Source organism: Crocodylus siamensis, chromosome 6 (genome assembly GCF_052110815.1).
Source record: "Crocodylus siamensis isolate JL-2025a chromosome 6, ASM5211081v1, whole genome shotgun sequence".
In the NCBI taxonomy this organism is placed as follows: Eukaryota; Metazoa; Chordata; order Crocodylia; family Crocodylidae; genus Crocodylus; species Crocodylus siamensis.
In genome coordinates this window covers 90491598-90500297 of record NC_143400.1, presented here as the reverse complement: position 1 = coordinate 90500297, position 8700 = coordinate 90491598, and positions in this window count along the sequence as shown.

The following is an 8700-nucleotide window of genomic DNA, read 5'->3' as shown; positions in this document are numbered from 1 at the left end:
TCCTGTATCTGCTACATGCCTGAGCCCTAACTACTGCCAATCTATCCAGCAAAATAATTTGTCCAATCCAGTCCCTATCAAAACCAATCAAAGCTGGTACTGTCTACCAGAGTATACATTTTATAGCTGTTAAAAAAAATGAAAAAATCCCATGGCATAAACCAAAGTGGCTCTGACTAACACAGGCCATAAATAAAAACTCAGTACCATAAGAATGCTAAAAGTACCATGTGGTTTTGATGTGGCCACTGTCTAGAAAAGAGCCAATTTTCAGAACTTCTCACAGCTTTCAAAAAAAATTGCCCTGGCATTTTCCCTGCCTACACAAGCCAACAACCATTTAGTTTCACACACACAAACACACATACCCTCAGCCTTAAAAGTCCCATTTAAAATGCTTATAACTCAAATCAATTAACAGATTTACTCAAAATTTCTCAAAAACAATCATTCTCTTTTCCTGGAATAATTGCTGCAAATTTGCAGAGAACACACCATATACTTCATACGCAATAAAGAGTTTAATCTCTGCTTTAAGTGCAAATCTCAATGCAATCTTAACTATGGAGCAGCCAGGGCACTTCCATAATTAATTGCTTCTGTTATTTATTTCATACAAGCAATGATAATGATCTGCTTATGATATTATCATTTCCAAAGCCGTCAATCATTCCCTGAACTGACTTCACGTAGAGAATGAACAAGCAAGAGGAGATAATCAAGATCCCAATCCTGCAGTGACTTGCACGACTCCGAGGATGTAGAAAGGCTGCACATGAGAGCGCACAGGGGCACACGCCAACATTTTGGCACAGTTTGTTCACTGCGTGGCAATCTTCTGCTCTCAACTACAAAGGGAAAAGGGGCAAAGTGTGGGTAGGGAGCAAATGAGATCAGAGGCTGGATTAGATGAGTCTTTACTTGGGCCCCACCTATACTCAAGTGTGGAGTGTCTTTAGGACAAGCTGTACTCCACAGTGGTAAAAACTGGAGATATCCATCTGCAGCAGCTGCCAGTGAAAAGCAGAGCATATGCTTGCTAGCTGCTTTAATTAGCAGCTTCCCTTCCTGAAGCAAATTCAGAACTTGGTCCCAAGCTTTTATTTTGCTAGCTATAATATTTTACTGCAAATACCAATCTAACATGCCAAGGCTGCTGGTGGTTCACTGTGGGCCAAACTAGTTTTTTTATTTCTGATCTGGTTCAATTCTTACCCCCTAAAGAATTGCACAGAAGATGGCTTCTCAACTTACCTCTGTCTACCAAGTTTTGCCTGCTTTCTTAGAGGTTTTCTACCAAATCAGTGACCCACAGCTGACTTGGTATCCGAAACAAGGTATGAGATTCGCTTGCCAAGAAACCAGACCAAAATTTCAAACAATCTGGAGGCAAAACAAGCTGAATTCCTTTCTCCTGACTGCTATGACTGGTTTATGATACTCCTTTGAGTGTCAAGACAACATTTTGTTGGCATTTTAGATGACTTGGGTTGAAATAGGTGTTACTTTGATGCAAATGTCACGGGGTTATAAACATTTGACCACCTTGGACAAGAAGCTAACCATCTCCTCTTTGCTGCCATACTAATAAGATGGACGTATCTGAGTGCCTTAAACCCCTGCTGAAGTCAACACGGTGGGCAGACAGTTTGCCAGATATTCATAATTGGTTTTTCCTCAAAAAATATTCTTGAATGTCCTGATGCAACAAAAAATTAACGCACCATATAATGTCACAATTAGCAACTGGTTTAAACTGCGTAGGCAAGCAGGGGAAAATTCCTCTTTGTGCAAAAATTTCTCATTTCTCAGGACCCAAGAAGTGATTCTGGACATGCAGCTAGGAAAAGTTACCGTGTTTGCATTCTCCTGCTACGTTTGTTCATTATCAGGGTAAGCATCAGAGTGCATCCCTACATTAAAGAGCCAGAATGCAAAACAACATTTTGATAGTCACAGGGCATGGTTTAGCAGCTTACAATATATTAGCCAATTGATCTGTAAATCTTCATTTTGGAATCAATCTTTTTTCCTTAGTGTTACTAAATGCATATGCTCTAGAGGGTTTGCCCAACTTCTGAAGGACATGTGCCTATAATAGGCCTTTCTCATCTCTGTCTTGTTAACAAGTATATAAATAAGAGAAGGCTTCAGTAATTGGCTCAGAGTTACTAATGAATTAATTAACTTCAGTCTATTTTACCTAACCTTTAATAATACGAATCTTTTTTTGGTCTAGCAATAGGCCTGACAGGCTGAAAAAACAGACATGCAGCAAAGCTCTTGAAAATTAATGAGAAACGAGGAAAGAATCAATGTACATTCTGCTTGCAGAGAACTGACACAAAAAAGACACAATAAACCATGAACAAACACAGTCAGTTTAAAAAATAGGTTAGAAAAAGTGGGCAAATTCAATTATAGAAGTAATTAGAAGATATAGGGCAAGGCTGCCTTTTGGGACTGTGCCAGAAAACATGAATTAATAAGAGTGAATAGAAAGCGCCCATGTAGTAATTAAGAGGCAATCACCTATGGCAATGAATACCTGAAAACAGGCTGCAAACTATTAATTCAGTGATCAAAAATATTTTTAGATGATTAATATGGCAAATTTGTTTTAAAAGACTAATTTCTGGAAAGATATCAAGACAATAGCACACTATTTGTTCCTCTGGCATTTATATAGCTAATTAAATTTTATAATTTGCAACAACATTCAGCATTATCTGAAAACAGTAAAAGCAATATTTCCTCCACTAATTCTTTATTATAGTGGCTTCAAAATCAATAAGTTAAGACTAGCTCAACTTCTTTTTTTTTAATATACAAGTACCCAGCACTGATTGCTTCGTTTCTTCAAATGATTTTTGTTGTTGTTGTTTGTTAAAAAGATGCCATGCATCAATTTTACATATTAATTTTCAGCAGCTTAGAATTATTTCTCTACCTGAAAAGGAATTCAAACTATAATCCACTAGATCCTAAGCACCAGCAATGTTCTTTGATGCTTGTACAGCCCATCAGGCAGGCTAATGCATGGTCAATAGTGGCTATTCCTACTATACAGCATATCCCCTTCTTGGGATTCATAAATGAGAAAAATATGAGTGAAATATGCATTATAATATAGACAATAGTGAGCATGATGTACTAGTGCAAGGTGGTATACAGTTTTCTTTACAGTCTTGTAGCAAACAATGTAAGGGGTGATTTTTTATTTATTTTTTAATGTAAGACCTTTCTGGCCTTCATTTGTAGAAACCAATCTTCACAAAAATTAACAGCAGTCCTGCACACTCTGAAAAACACTTATTGTTACTTGTGCTGCCTTACAGGACACAGAACTACCCTGCAAAGCAAATCTTCTGAAAGGCATGCATTTGGGAAGGATAACAAAATTACGGAGCAATCTTTTTAAGCTCTACTTCTCCAGCCCTTCCACATGATAGACCGCAGATATTTAGTTCTTTTCATTCGTTTCGTTTTAAAATGGCAAAAGACTAATAAAAATAAAGATGGAATCAAGGACGTGAGAAGCAAAGAGCAGAGGTTGATGCTGAGTGTCAAAGCGATTGGCTGAATGCAGACTAGGGCTGCAGGGGTACTAGTATGGATATTACCAGAGTGCTGAGAAGTCCCCGGGACCCCACGGTGCCAGGCACTTTACCAGCACAGAAAAAAAAGAGGGTCTTTGCCCCAAGTCATTTTTAGGCTACTTGCCTGACTTACAACGATTCTGAGGAATGGCTGAAGGCATGCAGGTGTTGCCTTCCCACACAAGACCAACAAACTATCTAGTTCAGTAGTTTTTAACAATGGCCACTTACCTGGTCTTTTACTGAAAGCATGGCCATATTAAAGTAGAGGCACTATAGACCTGTGTGTAGGGAGTCGGCTCCCATCTATGCACCTTGCTTGTTCCCTGAACTTAGACATTTTGCATTAGAGTCACTGAGAAAATGGATTAACTTCACTGGAAGCAGGGACCAAAACCAAAGGTTTGCTCTGTCGTAGGGCATTGTCCCATAGTCAGGCTCCCTTTTGCCTGTGGCCCTTCTCTCCCCAGACTCGCATTCTTGATTGACCGGGGGCCCCACTTCAACAGAAATGGAAGGTACATCTGTACAGTTTAGTCCACACCTTGCTGACTGGGATGCCTCCCTGGTTCAAAGCCACTCAGGCTTCAGTATGCCTAGACTCCTGACTTGCCACTTCCTGAGCGAGTTTCCTAACCACTAACCTATTAGGCAAAAGGTGGGAGGTTGGGCTTCCTCCTCCTCCGTTATCTGTCAGTGCAGTCTGCTAGTAAGGCTCCTCCCCTGAATGATATGAAACCCAACAGGACATCTCTCCTCTCAGCAACTTAGTGCTGAATCATCAGCTGATGGAAGCATGTTACGCCATCCATAAGCCTCCCATCAACAGCATGGGAGAAGCAGGTGTGCATTGCCCAGGAGCAGAATAGGATTGGCCCCTGCTGCCTCGCCCCAGGATGTGAGAACGATGTGCCACTGCCCGGTGCGACAGCATCACTCTCTGAGGGAGCACTAGGCTGTCCACTGAGAGAACGTGGGGCATAGGCTCCTTTGAGATGGCATAGCATCATCTCGTCTAAGGAAGTGTCGAAATCTGAAGCAAATGGCAAGTTGAGCTAAAGACACCTCAGAATCAAAGTAAGGTTTAGACTGTTGTTTCTTATGGTATAAGCATCAGCTCTTGATCTTCAGAGCTCTTGAATGTAATTCACAATTCTGACACTGCATTAAAACAGCCAAATTAAAATGCTGTCTTTAAAAAGTACTAAGAACATGCAGGATGTACTTTTCCCACTAGTAACGATGTATGCTGGATTTCAAGTTGGGGGATTCATGTACTGTTGCATGGAAATCAGGCACCAAAGGATTTTTCATCACCGTTGATGAACACAAAGCTGTGCTTTGAGGTATTTAATCCTAATTGGGTCCATCTACCCATCGTCCTATGGTGACATGGTGATTACATGTGTCTACACATGATCGCCAGCTATGTTGCCATAGAGGTATGCTCCCTGGGTATAGTATGCATCTATGGCAACATAGTGGCAAAATGTAACCGTACACTGCATGCACAGTGCAGTAACCACCCATACCGCGCCATGCTTTAGTCCTTCCAAAACGAAGTACTAAAGCAGGGCACCATAGCAACGTCACTGTACGGCGACATGTAGATGCCCCCATTCTGTACTTGCTGTCATCAGAGAAGCGCTGCCCCCCAGCGTGAACTCATGAGACATGCAAAGCTGACAGATTTGACAGCAATAAAAAGATCGTAAGCAAAGAATTAAATTATCTTGGAGAGTTATTTTTTTTTAATTAGCAGTCTTTAGAAAGGATTCAGCCTTACTTTAAAAATCAGGTTAGTCTCAAAACATGGATCCTTAAACACATGCCTTCGCTTTAATTAGCCTAACCCTCAGGAATTGTAGTACACGAGGCAGATTCTTGCTTAAGTCAACTGAAGAAGAAGGAGCAGTACTAGCAGACACAAGACAGTCCCTGATCTACTCTTGCAATGCTTGATCTGTTTTTCAGTTGGAAGAGGGCACCTGCAGACCCAAGGATTGCAGCTTCTGCATGCCTAGGCACAAGGTCCTCTTTGGACCTGATCTCCCAAAACGTCTTCCTGGATTTCAAGTGGGACTCAATCAGGAAGACAAGGCTGCCTCCTCCATTTTATCCTTTCTCCTGTTTGTCAAAAAGGAGATAAGCAGTCCTGAGCCAGTTTACCTGGACTCTTAACATTTTAAAATCAAAATGTCTTTTAAACCTAGCTAGTAACCTTCCATTATGCTGCTATAAAGCTTCAGACACCCTAAGTATTGACTCCGACGTACACTATGAATCAGAGTGATGTTTTCAAAGTCCCCTCCAATAGGAGGGCAAAGGACCAGTAGTTTATCCTTCGTAGTGAAATAGTCACAAACTGTGCATTTCCTTAGAAAATGACAAGGGTCATTAGAAAATAGTCTAGGGTCAGCGACAAACATAATTTAAATCCAGTCATCTGGTCAGATTCAGTAATAATACTGAAATGACACATCTTGAGCAGTAAATCCCTAAGGTGCCTGGCAGAGGTTAATTTATTGGTGCCATGGAATTTCATTGCTGATTCCAACAATCACATATCCTGCCATGCCTCACATGCATGGGAGAAAAGGCAATTTTGGGGATCAGGTATCAGATCCCAGCCATGCCATTTCAACTTCCCAGACCATGTGAACTCTGCAGTTGTCAGGTGCGGAAAGCCCACCAACCACCTCTGCTTGGCAAGTTCAAAGCCACACACTCAGGAGCTGATTCCCCCTACACAGCAATTGCAGAACTCTGCACTTTCCTGCCACGGCTCAGTTTGGCTGCAGCGGTGCCTGGCAAACAATGCCCAGCAGCCATGGCCTGCCACGTTGCACATGCCTGGCCCAGTCCGGCCCAGTCACCAGTTTTGTCCGTGCCAAGGAAGGGGCCCCTGGGCACGGGCCCAGCTGGCCTATGCATTAATCTGCCTATGTTGCTGGGGCTGCCACACTTCAATGCCAACACCAGCTCATTGTTGGCAAGGTGAGGCAGGGCATATCATTTGTTCAATATAAGGCCTCATACAAAGCAGCCACAAAGATGCTCTACATTATATGTGGAACATCTTTGTGGCTGCTTTGTCCTTTTTATAGCACCATAAAATGGCTGAACAGGTGGCATGTTGTCATTTACAGTTAACACATTAGTCGTGCCATAAATGTCATGCCTGCCAGGGGCTTTATCCAGGTAAGTGTGAAAGTCCAGTGGCCATGGGAATTTACCTAAAGAATGATATGACAACATGGATCAAACTGAATTCTTATAATTAGGATCACAGGAAAGTAGGGCTGGAAGGGATCTCATGAAGTCAACTAGTCCAACCTCCTGCTCAAGGAAGGACCGTCCCAGTTCACTGTTGGTCTAACCTGCTCTTAGAAATTTCCAGGGACAGAGATTCTACAACTTCTCTAGGTAGCTCCTACCCCTAAGAATGTCTCAAAATTAACCAGATCCATAAAACAAAACTGAATTCACCACCACACAGTACAGCACAGTTGGTTGAAAAATGAATATCTATCTATCTAACGACTGGTTCCACATTTATATATATTTTAAATTGAAACTTTTTTTTGTGTGTAAAGTGTTTCAGGAATTTTTAAGAACTTTAATTTTTTGCTACATATAATATAAAAATATTATTGTAATGGCTACTACCTTTGTCATTAATTACTGGGGCTTTTGATAAAACTTTCAATAACCTTGAAAATGTTTCTTGTAGATATTTTAGTACTTTTTAAAAAATAATGACATTTTTACAGAAATAGAAAAGTTTTGCAACGTTGACAAATTTGTGAAAGCTTTTGGTTTTCAAATAGTATTCTTAAGAATTAAATATATTTTTAAAAGTTTCAACCAGCTCTACTGTCTTCTTGGCAACTCTTGATCCTCTGAATCACAATGTGTGGACAAGAGGTCTTCCATCATACCAAGAACTTAAGCGCATATGTCTAAGAAAGAGTATGGAGGAATGGAGGCTGCCCTAGACCTACCACCCCACTTTAGACAATCAAGACAGAGTCCAAAGGCCAGACTGAGTCCAGACATTCAGGGCCTCAATGGTTGTAGCTTCTTCCAGAAAGCAACAGATTAGAGCTGCTGCTGACTGCCTAATGCCTCAGCAAGGGTGCATTTCTGTCAAGGTGATGTCCCTTAGCCTTTCTCCAGTCAAGGAGTACCCACAAGGTAGTGGGGACTAAGGTTTTGAGGCACACTATACTTGCCTTATTCTGGAGGTTGCAATATTATGGTATTTTATTGGAGCTACCCCACCATAAGTAGCCCTACCGCATTGCTACCAAGACCTCCAGTCAGATGCAGTTTACAGTCATACCCAGGACCTACGCTATTTAGCTCTATCTAGCTCCGCTGTACAATACAACTAAAATGAAAGTGGGCAACAAAGTCACAAAGGAAGTAGCAGCAGGAGTTCCTGTAGTAGCTGAAAGGAGGAATCAGGGTTAAAAATCCATTTGTAACCCTTTCACCCAGTATTTAGCTTTGCTGCGGAGACTGTATGTGGCATCAAAAGTGACAGCTTTCCAGAGGCTCCTGACTCTAATGACAAGGCCACCCACAGCCTCAGAAGTGGGGATCTTGACAGGCAGCAGTTGAAGGACAAATTTCATTTGATGTTTGCTCTGTGATGGCCCCCAAATAAAACTCCTGGTCTGATGAGAGTGAATCTGCACATGGATCCAGATCTAAATTTTGTAGCTGACCCAACCTCCATAACCAAAAGGAACACAGAATATTTTCAAGCATGAACCCAAACCCTTTCATTTTAAAGAAACAAAAATACTCTCTTATAACTGTTTAAGTTGGACTGGACAACCACAGCAGTTGTGACAGATGTTTCATGTTCTTTATATAATTTGGGGCACTGCTTATAGGCCAGGATATGGAGTTCATAAAAAAATGACTCTTCTGTTCTTTCTTCTCCATGTCTCAGGGGTGACCTGGTGGCTGCCTATAAGTATATAAGGGGTGTACATCAGGATCTGGGGGAATGTCCATTCACCAGAGCACCCCAAAGGATGACAAGGTCCAATGGTCACAAGCACCTCCCAGACCCTTTTAGGCTGGACAT